The sequence below is a fragment of the Crocuta crocuta genome, unplaced genomic scaffold, assembly GCF_008692635.1.
Source record: "Crocuta crocuta isolate KB4526 unplaced genomic scaffold, BGI_CrCroc_1.0 scaffold154, whole genome shotgun sequence".
Classification (NCBI taxonomy): domain Eukaryota; kingdom Metazoa; phylum Chordata; class Mammalia; order Carnivora; family Hyaenidae; genus Crocuta; species Crocuta crocuta.
The window spans coordinates 8,253,162-8,267,749 of record NW_027530545.1 but is presented as its reverse complement, the minus strand read 5'-3'; the positions used below and the strand labels follow the sequence as shown (position 1 = coordinate 8,267,749).

Genomic DNA, 14,588 nt, shown 5'->3' with positions numbered 1-14,588 from the left:
GAAAAAGATGAATTAACAAAGAAATCAAATGCATTATAAGCAATATCCAAACTATGTTCGACAGTATAGTATACAGTAAGATAACAGTAGAAAACCCTATTGACTGATCTTACTCTCTTAGAAACTTTAATTTTATTGCAGTTAAAATAATCAATAGAAAATGCCTAAAAAGGAGAAAAGACGGTGTATATTTTGGCAAGGTTCTAAAAATACGTGCTGGCTAGCTAGCTAGATGGCTGAATGGATGGATGAGTAGACTTTCTATTTTCCATTTTGTGATATTACATGAACAAGACTGCTGGTGGAATATGTGTGGGCTTGAGGGAGGTAGAGGGGAAGGGAATAATCAAGGGCAATTCTGAATTTTTGATATGAGAAAACTGGTAGATAATAACAGAATATATTAGCTTTGAGAAACAAGGTGCAGTCAGATTGGAGGTATAGGAAAGTCAAGGTTTCAATGATAACAGAGTTAAGTTTTAAATTTCTTCCAAATACCTAGGGAAGGCTATTAAGTAGGCTACTGAATATGTTTTAGCAAAGGTCAAGTCTGTGAACAAATATTTGCCAGCCACTGACCTATAAGTAGCATGTAATATCACTGATGGATGTGGTCACTTAGGTAGAAAATACAGATGGAGAAGGGAAGATCCCAGGAGTACTCCAATGTTTAACAGCAGAGAAAGAAACAGAAAAGTGTGGTGTCTCAAGTTCAAGAAGGCATTTCAAAAGGATAGTGTGATCAGCTCTAGGCAAGATTGCTACAGAGAAGTCAAGCAAGACATATTCAGAAAACGAGACTCCAGAATTTTATTCTATGAATTTTACTGGTTATCTTGATATTAACAGTAGAACTTAACAGAAACATACTCCTGATATACTGTTAAAAAATATGTTTAGGGACACCTGGATGGCTCCTGTGGTTAAATGTCCAACTCTTGGTTTCATCTCAGGTCATGATCTCACAGGCTCAGGAGTTCAAAGCCTGTGTGGGGCTCTGTGTGGGATTCTCTCTCACTCTCTCTCTGCCCCTCCCCTGCTCATGTGCGTTCTCTCTCTCAAAATAAACTTAAAATTTTTTTAATGTTTATTTATTTTTGAGAAAGAGAAAGACAGATCATGAGCAGGGGAGGGACAGAGAGACAGGGAGACAAAGAATCTGAAATACACTCTAGGCTCCGAGCCATCAGCACAGAGCCCAACATGGGGCTTGAACTCACAAACTGTGAGATTGTGATCAAAGCCGAAGTCAGACGCTTAACTGATTGAGCCACCCAGGCAATCCCCACCAAAAACTATGTTTAATGGTCACTCAGCATGCCATCATGTTCAGTCTATGTCGTATCAAATTATTGAATACTTTATAAAATATGTTTCATTGGCACCCATTTTTGCAATATAACACAGAACATAATTCTGAACCTCCTCATGCAACTAGAGTTATATCTTTGATGATTTCCCTAAATAAATTCATAGTTGAGGTATCTTTATTTCTTTTTTTAATTTTTTTAATGTTTTATTTATTTCTCAGAGAGAAAGATACACACACAGTGTGAGCAGGCAAGGGTCAGAGAAAGAGGGAGATACGGAATCTGAAGCAGGCTCCAGGCTCTGAGCTAGGTGTCAACACAGAGCCCAATGTGGGGCTTGAACCCATGAACCGTGAGATCATGACTTGAGCCGAAGTCGGATGCTTAACCAACTGAGCCACCCAGGCGCCCCGAGGTATTTTGATTTCAAAGATAATGAATGCTGTATAGCCTTTGAATATATATCCATTTTTTCCTTTTGCATGCAGGTTAATTTAGAATATATTATCATTCCTGATCTGGCAATAAGGTGTAAATGAAAGAAAAATTATTTAAGTTAAGCAACAGGTGTCCCATGTAAAAAACCCAAACCATTTCCTTATACTTATTTCAAAACAATTCCCATTTAAAACATTATTCTTTTATATACTCAACAAAGCCAGATCTTTTCAGTTTACATGTGAGATATTGAAAGAAAAATGATCATTTAATCTCATAGTTTCTATTACTTTGAGTCCATATTCTATGTATACGTTACTGAATGAAGGTGAGCTCTGGGCAAAACCTACACATTCTGATTTGAGTTACTAGGTAAAGCTACAATTAAAATAACTCAAATAACATCATAACTACAAAAGCATATAATATAATCAGTGTAAAAAAAATCCTCAGGGTTTAATTATACCTCACAGACCAGGAACAATCAAAGTTAAATTCAAATATCCTCTGTGCTTAGCACATTACCTGGCACTTAATGGGTGCTCACTAAATATTTGTTGACTGAATTAAAAGCCAGTTCAGGAGGAAATAAAATAGATCAACATTACATTCCCTCCTGTGGATAAAGAGCCTGTTTTGCAAGGCAGTCCAGGAATCAATAGTAAAATAATTACTTTAGGATTCTGATGATTTTGGAAATAAAATTGCAAAGTCTAAATTAGGTTTCATGTTGGTTTCTATCTCTACACTGTTATACCTTCCTTTCTAAAATCAACCTAGAAAAGCATTTTTTTCCTCCAAAGCAGTCAAGTATTCCTTAAACACCAAATTAAACACTATGGTTTATCTTTAATGTATGATAATAGAATAAATGTACATTCCCAGTAATACCCACAATTTCATCTCTCCCATTACAAATGTTCACCCAACATGAGCATGTTTTAGGCTGGTCAAAATCAACACCTCTATTAAACAGTATTTTCCTCCAGTCAATATTTTTCTCATTCAAACATTTACTTTCAGCAATCCTTAAACTCCAGAGATCTAAATATAGGCAACCTCAACTTGAAAAAATTCACAGCTAAAACTAACATATACTCTATGCCAATCTGTGCACCAGCTGTGGATTAAAATGTGCTGAAAAGCAGAACATTTTGTCTCTCTTCAATGATCAAATAGTCTCTTGCAGCATATACAACTCTCCATTTAACAGGAGGAGGGTGGTGTGGCAGGAGAGGGAGAAGAATCTGGGTGATTTTGTTTGGAGGTATCTGGAGGTGCTGAAATCTACTTAATTTATAGTTGTCATGTGGTTCTTTAAACAAAAACCTGTGTGAGTATTAAATAGGGACAGGGAGAGTAGCAGTAAAGGAGTTAGATTCTTGGAAAGAGAGTATCTTCCTGACTTTTTCAAATTAGTTTGAGATTTGCTTCCTGTTTATTTTCTGGCAAACATTTAAAAATAGTTGTCTAAATGAGGTCGCATTTGCAGAGACTGTAGACATTCCTTTAACTGCAGAGTTCCAAGAAAAAAAAAAAATGACAGATTTATTACAGGGACAAGCATTAGCCAAAGAGTTCATTTAATTATTTTGTCTATTAAAAAATGTGAATGCATTTTTGTATTAATACAGTATTTACCAATACGAATTTTTCTAATGCTTTTTGCATAAAATTGCCAAACCATTTCCCTAGAATCCTATAGATCACTAATTCTTTGCTTATTCTTTCATTTTAAACAGCTCAAGATGTGTACTGGGATTATCTGGCATAGAATGTCTTAAAGAGATCGGATGCTCACTGACCTACTTAATAGACCAATGAAGCATAATGTCAAAAGGAAAAAAATTTTCTTAAAATTGTTGATTTCAAATTCATGTTCAATATCTTCCCAGTATTTTGCAGAATGATATTTCAGTAGAGATCTTAGCCTAGTGGCAAAATAATTTGTTTTATTTATTTAGCTCCCTAAAGTACAAGTTCTATTGTCTTCTAACCACATGGCAAAACAAGAATAGTTACAATCCTAATCAGATTGAAATTAAGTATGTATTATTTCATTCACCATGATTTTATAAAGACAAAGTAATATATGTTAATCAGATTGCTAAATGTGGAATCATTATTTACTGAGAGTCAAAATGAAAAGTTTACACTAAATGAAAAAAATTAAAGGAAAATATTTGTACATATGTTTATATGTCCTTACATAAAAATATGTAAATACTTTATCTTTAGATATTGTCTCACTAAAAGGAAAGGAAAAATGGACAGTTTAACATACTGACAGCTAAAACGTACAATTTAAAAAGAACTATGAAAAATCAAAGTAATATAATATCTTTCTTATGTTTAAACTGGATTTTATACTTTTAAAAACACTTTCATTATCTCATTGTGAACTTTACAACTACACTTTGAGATACAAAAGACACTAGTATTCTTAATTTCTGCATAAGAAGACAGACATAGAAAGAAAGTGATTTTCACAGACCTTAAAGCTGATCTCGTTTTTTTATCGTTGTAAACTTAAGACCGATATATACACACACATTAAATTACAATGAGATAGCCAAATAAAAATATTTGTATCTTAAAATGATAAAAAAGGTAAAATGATAAAAAAGTAAAAATGGATATACGTATTGAAATAACATGACATGGACAATCAATCCAAACAAAAGTTAAAGCAAAGACAACAAAACGTATAAATGATTGTAACAAAAAGAGTAATTGTTCTTCTCTTCCTAATTAAAAAAAAGAAGACTTAATCAGAAATCTAAATGTGAATTCACCAAAACAAAGCTACACCAAGTAAGAGTAGCACAGTATAGGTTAAGGACCACTCAATTACTAACTATAATCAGCCCATTTCAATTGACCTTTAAACATGATTACAGGTTTTATCATTGAATTTCACAGGTGGTTTTTTTTTTTGAGCCAACCTAAATTCTCTATCCTTGACTAACGTGCAGAAGGATACATTATTAAATATACCATGTCACAGCTACCATTGCTTCCACTTTTTCTAGTCCTTTGATGGAGAGAGTACATAACACCTTGATGGAGCCAGATAGATATAAATCACATTTTCTTTGAAATTCAACACGAAAACTCCTCTCAAAAAACTAGTAACATTTTTTTAGACAGGTTTTAAATATTGGGTGTTACATCAAATCAGAGGTAAACATTATTGATTCCAGGGAATTTGCTCTGAACTAGCCAAATGTTGAGCTTAATTAGAGAGTAGCCTATGTTATCTGGGGTTATCCTGTTTGCCCTTGTGTGTGTGTGGGGGGGTGTATACAGCACCTCCTGATGTCTTAAACACTCACTAGACCTAAGATTCTAAAGGTCACTGAAGAAATGTCAATGTTATCAGCATACACATTAACACATCTAACACATTTTTCTTATCAGCTATCAACACCTCAACTTGGATTCAAGTAATCAGTTACCTGGCAAGGACCTAGGAGAATAAAATATAGGACTTGTACACTTTAATTAAGAGGAAAATGAGACAAACAGGCTCTCTCATGAGGCAGGAAGGACAGGTATAACGGGGAAAATAAGAGTGAAGGGCAACAGAGGTTGACAGAAATAGTCTAAACACAGACAAAACGGACTACTGTGTTTGCCTTTTCCAGCTTCATGAAAAACTGCAAGACTAGGCTCATCCTCGGTTCTGAACCAGCCATTGTAATCTTTGTAATAAACCAACAGATTCAATATTTGATGTCTAAGATTTCCACCTAATCCCAGAATCCCCTCCACTACACACATACAAGCCAAGGAGCTGCCATGGGGGCTGTTAGTTAAAAGGTTTCCACTTCAAGGCGTCTGACACCTGGGGTAGCAGAGATGAGGGGCCCATTGCCAAAGTGTGAAATCTGCCTCTGTTTCCCGGCCACAATCTTTGTCCTGGAACAAAGCCAAAGCCAAGGCCTATTACTTTCACCACCGCGGAATGCTGAACCCAGAGGTAAACAGAAAAGCAGGAGAGGAGCACCTTCATCATTATACATTGTAAGAAAGGCAGGGTTTTGAGTCAGCAGAGGCTAACAGCAGTCTGAGGTCCAAACAAGAACCAGGAAGTCCACTCCAGGGGATCAGAAAGAGAAAAGTGAAAAGAGTTGCCTGCATGGTCTAATTTATTTAGATTAATTCTGCCTAGTGGAGTCTTTCTCTGTGGTTTTATTTTTTTCAATATTTGCTTTTTCTTTTTCATAAGTAATTCGTGTTAACCACAGAAGACTTGGAAAATACACAGATGAAACTACACATCACCTGAGATTCTACCACCTGGAGATAACCACTAATAACATCTTCATGTATTTCTTCCCAATCTGTTCTTTTCCTCTTCATATACAGTTGCAGATAAAAATAGAGATATTTTCCCTTATAGGGTGCATATGGCTGTATAACCCTTTTTATCAGTTATTTGTTGTATTTTCTTAGTCACTCAAATTCTAGAACATGATTTAAAGGCCACAGGGTCAGGTACTGTGTATGGTATATCACCTGTGGGTGCTGATAACTCACAGGAACTCACAGGCAAGCCACCAATGCCTAGTTCTTACCAGTATCTTCCTTTAAGCATTGGAACGCTCTGAGTCCTGGCTCTCAGAGAAGAGCCACCACCTGGCTGAAATACTGGTATGACTCCACCACCATCTGACTCAGTATCAACACAGCCTACACCTGTGGGATCGAACTTACCTGGAAAAAGAAACATCTGCTAATAGTCCACAGCCTGTGCATGGCACCTCGGACTGCCTGGCCACGTGTGCCAAATTCAACTTCTGCAGCCCCACTTCTCCACCTCTATCTCGTCCTGTCCCCCTCCCTGTCTTTGTGGCTGTGATGCCAGCATATCCCCTTTCGGAATCTGCTTCTGTGATGAGAAGCGTACAGAAGGAGCGTTAATGACAAATATCACGCATTGCATTGTTTTCCCTGGTGACCCTTACATATATAGGTACGTGGATTTTATGCTGGCAGTACCTGTGATAGATCTTCTCACACAAGGAGGGGATCTTCTTGGCACTTTTGTCAGATTCACTTAACTTTTTTAACTTTGCAGCTCCCCAGGCCCGCGCCCTAGACTGCAAGGCTCACTTCAGCTGCCTGCCTACACGGCTCTTGCAAAGCGCACAACACCGGACCTCTTTTCCGAGCTCCACTTTTCCACCCGCGGCTGAGAGACGGGCTGGGGGCGACACCTTTGGCCACGCCCAGTTTCCCAGGGAGCAGCTCTTTCCGCGCAGGGCCAAAGCAACCCACGCGCTGCGGTTCTGCGCGGCCACTGCCCAGGGCCTGCGCAGCAGCTGAAGGCGGCATGCGGCAATGCTCCAAGGTGCCGTTAGAGGCCGGGGAGGGCGGGGATTTCTCACTAAAAAAAATTATTCATTGAGCATTTACTCTGCGCCGTTCGCTATGTAACATGATCCTGGTCTTTATGGAATCTACATTACAGTGAAGGAGATTGAAAACGTAAAAGAAGAATAAAATAATTACAAGTATTTAAAAAATGCCATCAAGGAACCAAACAAGAGGTCGAGTAAAAAATGCTCAGGGAACCAGTTTGAAGACTAGAGTAAGAAACACTATCTTGAAGAGGTTTCCAGCACCTTGGAAGACTTCCTTTCCCCCAGGATCTCAAAGACTTAAATTGTTTTTCTTACCATTTTGTGATGCATTACCTGATGCATTACAGACTAGGAGGCTGAGGAATTCACTATTTCCGCCCCACCCATGTCCAGTCTTTATTTCTTCTCATTTAAATATGTCTACTGCCACCCCACTGGAAATGTTTACATACCCGTACTGAATGAGTTAAAGGATTAAGCATGATAAAATGCATTTTTTCTTTCCAGCCTGCAGCAGTTCAATACATAAATTATGTCTTTGATCTTGGCAACTCTTCGGCAACTAAAAAGATGTTTGAAATAGGAAAACAGGAAATGCCACAGAGAAATGTGTCTCTTTGTTTCTTTTGAGAGAAACCTTCAGAGGTGCAGAGTAGTGAAATATGCTAGAATGTAAAAGTCAGCCACACCTTGGAATTTGATTCCAGCTCTGCCACTTGCTTAGTGAGTATGCTGACCTAAGGCAAATTAGCTAACTGAACTGAGTGAGCCTCGATTTCCTCATCTATAAAATGAGAATATAGTCCACAATGCAGTATAATTCTAAGAATTAGAAATAATGTATGTAAAGCATTTGGCACAGTGCTCTCCACAGGGTAGCACTTGTTGCATTGCTATTGTTACCAGTACTCAACAACCTGTGATGTATGAACTATTAGCCTTCATTTTATCTATACATTAGCCTCATCTTATGTCCACCAGGATCAGCGAGGTTAAATAAATAACTTTCCCATAATTACAAGTAAGGTGAGGGTTTAACTTTAAAACTGTGTTCCTAACTGTGTTTGGAGCCCTGGGAGGGGCTTAAATGTGGAACAGCATCTTTAGATTACATCAGTGGTATCTCAAGTATAAGGCCATTTAAAGTAACACTTGGTGGGTGGAATAATATATAGTACCAGGGTGTACCTTAAAATCAAGTACTGTGGCAGGTGAGGACTGGGAGTGCTGACTTGCCAGCAACTGTCATAACTCAGGCAGGAGTAAACTGAAGGAGCAATAGGAGAGCAGGAAGGATAAGGAAGTTAGAACCCAGTGGATTAGTTGTGGTAAGAGAAACCTGCCATAGGGGGTCCCAAAGGAACACTCCTGTGCACCAAACATCAATGAAGGAATCTAATTAAGACCACATTTCAAAAATATTTTACTTTTTATGGTGGGAAAGAAGTTCTATTTGAAAATATCTGTCAGAGATGGTAGTGGATTAAGCAACAGCCTGGACTGTACAGAGCGCAGGACTCTTGGGTGGAAAGGGCTTGCACAAAAAAGAAAATTTTCTTTTTTTTTTTTAATTTTTTTTTTATGTTTTATTTATTTCTAGGAGAGAGAGAGACAGAGACAGCGCAAGCAGGGGAGGGTCAGAGAGAGAGGGAGTCACAGACTCTGAAACAGGCTCCAGGCTCTGAGCTGGCAGTCAGCACAGAGCCCGACGCGGGGCTCGAACCCACGAACCGCGAGATCATGACCTAAGCGAAAGTCGGACGCCTAACCGACTAAGCCACCCAGGCGCCCAAAGAAAATTTTCATACTCCAGCTATGAGACTGAGCTCCAGCCAGAAGCAAAGGGCAGGAACCACAACAAACCCAAGCCTTTGGACTGAGCCAATATGGGGACAGGAAAGAGAAGAAAAGGAGTATGAAGATGCACAGACTGACAGGAAATGCTCCTGGGGCTCTGGTTATAGGTTTCTTGGCATCAAAGATATTGGGGAAGCAACAGGAAAGCCTATCAGTCGCAACTAAGTCAAATGTTCACCTCAGAGTCTTACTATCAAGTCCTATCAGATGGAGGGATGGAGGCACTTGTTCTATTTCCTGATTTAGTAAAACATGCTTCAGAAGATTGAGTTTGTATTTGGAAGACATGATTGCATGTATCTGGAAGTGTTGGGAAAAATAAGCCTGGGGAACAAGAAGCCTAAATTGGACGTCCACTTTCTTCATCATAAGTGGTAATCCTTACAAATGGACTTTTACACAGGGTCCCAGACTGTAAATCATGACTGGTCCACCACAGAGTCAAGACACATCTCTGGAAAGGCGATTTTTGGGTTTCTTTTGTTTGTTTGTTTGTTTGTTTGTTTAGAGAGAGACCGTGCATGCAAGGTGGGGGAGGGGTAGAGGAAGAGAGAGAGACAGAATCTTAAGCATGCTCCATGCCAGAGTGGAGCCAGATGTGGGGCTCAATCCCATGACTCTGGGATCACGACCCATGCCTTGATCCCACAACCCTGGGATCATGACCTCAACCAATATCAAGAGTCAAATGCTTAACTGACTGAGCCACCCAAGCACCCCGGGAAGATCTTTAAGTATACTATTATTATACACAAAAAACATTGGCCTAAGGTCCATTCCCTGAAGTACAACATATTGAAACCCAGAGTGTCAAAAAAGGAATATGAAACAGCATGTTTAAAAAGTCTAGATAAAGGGGCGCCTGGGTGGCTTAGTCGGTTAAGCGTCCGACTTTCGCTTAGGTCATGATCTCGCGGTTCATGGGTTCAAGCCCCGTGTCGGGCTCTGTGCTGACTGCCAGCTCAGAGCCTGGAGCCTGTTTCAGTCTGTGACTCCCTCTCTCTGTGACCCTCCCCTGCTCACGCTGTCTCTCTCTCTCTCTCTCCTAGAAATAAATAAAAATATATATTAAAAAAAAAGTCTAGATAAGGAGTTATAATGCATATAAATCTATCTTGAGTATCGAGAATTTAGATTAGTGGAATTATAGTTCAAATGTAAGGGCAGGAATATGGAAAATCCTACACTGACCTATTGTGGCAACTTCAAGATACTCAACTGGCTTTGGCACTGATACACATAATACTCTGAAGACATGTAAGCTTCAGAAGATAAGGAAGTCAGTGTACTTGACATGGGGTGTAGAAATTTCACATCTATGTGCATTGGGGTGGATGTTGGGGAAAACAAGAGTGGAACCAAGTGTTTTTCTACAATGTTTAGTAAGAGAGTGAGATCACTAGATGGAAATACCATGGATTATTTTTAGGTATCAACTCAACTTTGATAATGAGGATGTTTTCCATCCATATAATTGTTTCCCTCACATCTTCTTGTCTGGATACTGCTTTTTCCCATGATGGATTATGATTACTGAAGCTCACTCATATAGCAGACCACCCAGGTCTGCCCTCCTGGAGAAGACCCATGATGATCATGATAAGAATGGTGCCTGTGACAACAACAGCTACTGCTACTATGGTAGTGAAAAGTCGATTGCTACCATCAATATTACTGCTAATATCATTGACAATACTATTATTATTATTATTATTGCTGTTACTATTATGACTACAATTTATCTCTACTATTATTCACTTCTAGTGAGTACCTTCTGTGTTCTAAGCACCGTATTTGTCCCATTAAGTAAATTTTCTCTTATTTATTAATAGCACTACACTATAGATAATATCAGGTGAATTTAATTTGTAAGATGGTTAACTGGCCTACCCCAAATCATTCAGCTATTAAATGTTTGAATCAAATTCCAATCTAGATTTTACAGACTTCAAAATCCATACTCTACTCCACAACATTATCTTCCTATAGGAAAGCCCGCTAGAAAGTTCATTTTAATTATATTTTTATTTCACTATAAGGGACCTCATTTTAAAACTATATTTATTCTAAAACATTTACAAACTTACAGAAAATTGGTAAGTAGGGGACAAGCATTTCTGTTTTCTGAGCCATTTGAGAGTAAGCTGCCAACCTAATGCCCCATCATCTTTTATGTGCATTTGCTACAAACAAGGGTATTCTCCACATAACTGATCCAACAATCAAAATAAGAAAATTAACATTGATACATTACTCTCATTTAATCTTTAGACCCCACCCAAGTTTTGCTAACTGTCCCTACAATGTCTTTTATGTAAAAATTATAAGTTGAGAATTCTGAGTTGCATTTAGCTATCAGACCTCTTTATTCTTCACACAGGAATTACTTCTCAGTCCTTTGACTCTCATGACCTTGTGCTTTTGAAGAGTTTGGAACCAGTTATTTTGTAAAATATTCTTCAATTGAGGTTTGTCTAATGTCTCCTCATGATTAGATTCAACTTGTGTTTTTTAAAGAAAATATTACGTATTTTCCTAATTGCATCCTATTAAATGGCATACAATTTGTATTGGTCTCATGACTGATGATGTTCACTTCAGTCAGCGATTAAGGTGGTGTCTGCCAGGCTTCTCCTCCATAAAGTAAGTCTTCCTATCCTCCTTCGTAATTAATGCTTATTTTGTAGGGATTTATTTTAAAACCATGAAATTTCCCATCTTTCATAAAACTTTTAATGTATCAAATGGTCCTAACTTTTTGAATAAGTAATAGTCTTACTGTCATTTTACCTTTTGATGCTGAAATTATCCCTGGTTTATCTGGTGGAAGTCCCTTCATACTGGTTTCTGGATCTTTTCAACATTACCCAATCATTCTGGGGCCTTTTAAAATTTTTCCTAGAACAAGAAAGATCTTCCAGACTGAAATGTGCCCTGCCTCAATCAGCTATTCTAGAATCAACCATTTCTCCTAGGAGCATTGGTTTCTTTCAGTGGAAAATGATTTATGAAGCCACAATCTGGGCACTAGATCTGTTCATGATATTATGAAGCAGCAATCTGGGTACTATGTCTGCTGTATATGTATAAGCACATATATGTGTGCATGTGTGTACATATATATGTATGTATATTCTTGTATTTATACATAATTTACATCTATATTTATATCTATATACTTCTTTATTTCTCTTTGTCTCTTTATGTACTGAAAATTAAGGGCTCTTTCTGGTTTTACTCCTTTCCATATATGTAACTCTCTTCTGATACCTGGGTCGCCTTATCCTTAACATAATTACTTATTTGATCAACCCTCTGTGGATAAGCAGTGTGTCATCTCCAGTCTTGCACAGATGCCCTCCTCACCTCACTTTAACTCTGACCCGGAGAAGGCTGCTCCCATAGCCTAAGTGAAAGCTGCCTCTCCTCCCTTAAACTTTGATCTGCCCAGTAGAGCAACTTGTTCAAGTGTAAGTAGAAAAAACAAAACAAAACAAAACAAATGTCTGTAACTTTAAATATCTATGGTCTACATTTTATTTTTCATTACATTAGGAAGAGTTGATTTAAGTACTTTTATATTTAGTTTCTATTAAAGAACAATTCTTCAACGTGATAGATGTTGAATTACATTATTGTGGCCCAGGAGTTGGCTCTGTGATCCAAATTCTACCTGTAGCCTCTTAGAGCCTAAAAACCTTAAAGCCCAGCAAGCCAAGAATGGTGAATGGTTTTTACATTTTTAAAGAGATGTAAAAAAAACCCATGTATATATATAACAGAGATCAAATGTGACCCCCATATTTACTATCTGGGTCTTTACAGAAAGTTTCTAGTCTCGAGTATCTGTTTGCTCTGCCAACTTGGCCAATTTTTTACCTAGAGGTAATGACATAAAGTGCAATAAGTTCTTGAGCTGCTTTAAGCCTCAAGGACTCTAAAGAAGTTCCAAAGAACCATTGAATTGCCATCTTACAAAAACAGAGGTATGAGTAATTTGCAAAATCATCAGTGAGAACAGGATGGAGCTAGGATAAAATCTTAGTCACCCCACTCCTTGTCTTAGATTAAACATGGCCAGGTGCATTAGCCTCTGACTTGCATGGCCATTAGTGGAAGGCTGGCCTCCAACACTATTTATTTTAATCAACACCCTCTTATGTAAACTCCGAATGTTTATTATATGAGTTTGTATAACTAAAGAATTAATTGAGTATAACCCCTAATTCAAATTCAACACAAAATCCATTTTAAAATAAAATATGATTGATTGCAAGAATTGCAAAACCTGGAAGTAGAATTTTTCAAGAGAACAGGATCATTATTTCTAAGTTACACACCAAATATTAACAGAGTAGGCGGGCCAAATTGCCACCTTTGGACTAATGTAGTATCTACTTATTAATGAACCTTGCATACTTGGCTTAGCGATTTATATTAGAAACCCATAAACCTGGTTATTTAGAGGCAAAACTACAGTTTCTGGACAAAGAGAAGGAAATCGCATTAATACAGGAAAAAGACTTATGTACAGAAACAGATTGAAAGCCCCACTGACAAAGGCATGTCTGATACCATTTCCTTTCTTCCCCAACAGAAGAGAAAGAAAAACTCCACTCAGCACTATTTATCAATATAAGTGCATCAATTCAACTTCCCACATATTGTGATATCCCTGCCTCAAAAACAAAGTATCTTCTTTTAAGGTTTTAAATAGCTACATCCTGTTTCCTTTTTTTTTTTTTTCTTCTCCTTACCCAAGCAGTGTCCCAGATAATTAGAGATACAAAGAGGAAAGGTATTTGAAGAGGGAAAAAAAACAACAAAAACTAAACTTTCACGGTACCATGAATTCATATTCCAGTATTATTTTATATTCTCACTTAACAGCTTGGGCTGAAATGTGAGTTCCAGTGAAATGCTGGTACTAACTGCTCTGAATAATTCAGATTTTATCAGTCTCCAGGGTCTCTCTGGGGCGGGGATGCTGGAAGCCATGTTTGGTACTTCAGAACCCACAACACAATGGTTCTCAATGCTGCACAATATACAGGGAGCTGGAGCTGTTTCGCCTGGTAAACTGGGAGAGACAGAACGGAGGAGAAACTGAAGAGCATTAGCCAATCCAAGGAACCAGCTAGTGCTCAGTGTCGTCCATACACACTAAGATTGAAGTCTTACCTAGGCTTGTGGACCCGGGTCATATGTACTCTTTGGTAACAAGGTTAGAGAAACCTCTACTTTTCTTTGGCTCAAGAGAGGAATCCCGAAGCTGATGATGATTTGAAATAGGTCCTGGAGAGAATAAAGGGGAAAAAATAGAAAACATGTATATTTCAATATATATATATTTCAAAAATACCTCACTCAACTGCCTTGTCTGCGTAATAACATTGAGCAAGACTGTCACTCTGAAGACATATTAGCTCATTTAGGTAATTAGTGTGAGCAGCATGTTTCCCTACTTATTCCATTCAATTATAGGGTTCTCACTTTGTCATTACTGGAGTGTCTTAATGTGACTTGTAATTAGTGTAATTACAATCCAATGTTAATTATATCTGCCACTTAGACATAATTTTATATAGTAATGGTCTCTAATCTCAATAACCTT

General features: G+C 37.8%; 1 long non-coding RNA gene across 1 annotated transcript in view; it reads right to left on the bottom strand.

Moving 5' to 3' along the window:
- The window catches only part of LOC144234422 (uncharacterized), a 71,963-nt gene extending 57,709 nt beyond the window's left edge, over window positions 1-14,254 (bottom strand). Inside the window, exon 1 of the long non-coding RNA XR_013335944.1 lies at window positions 14,156-14,254. This is a non-coding gene — a long non-coding RNA (uncharacterized LOC144234422). The remainder of the gene's footprint in view (window positions 1-14,155) is intronic.
- Window positions 14,255-14,588: the final 334 nt, after the last annotated feature.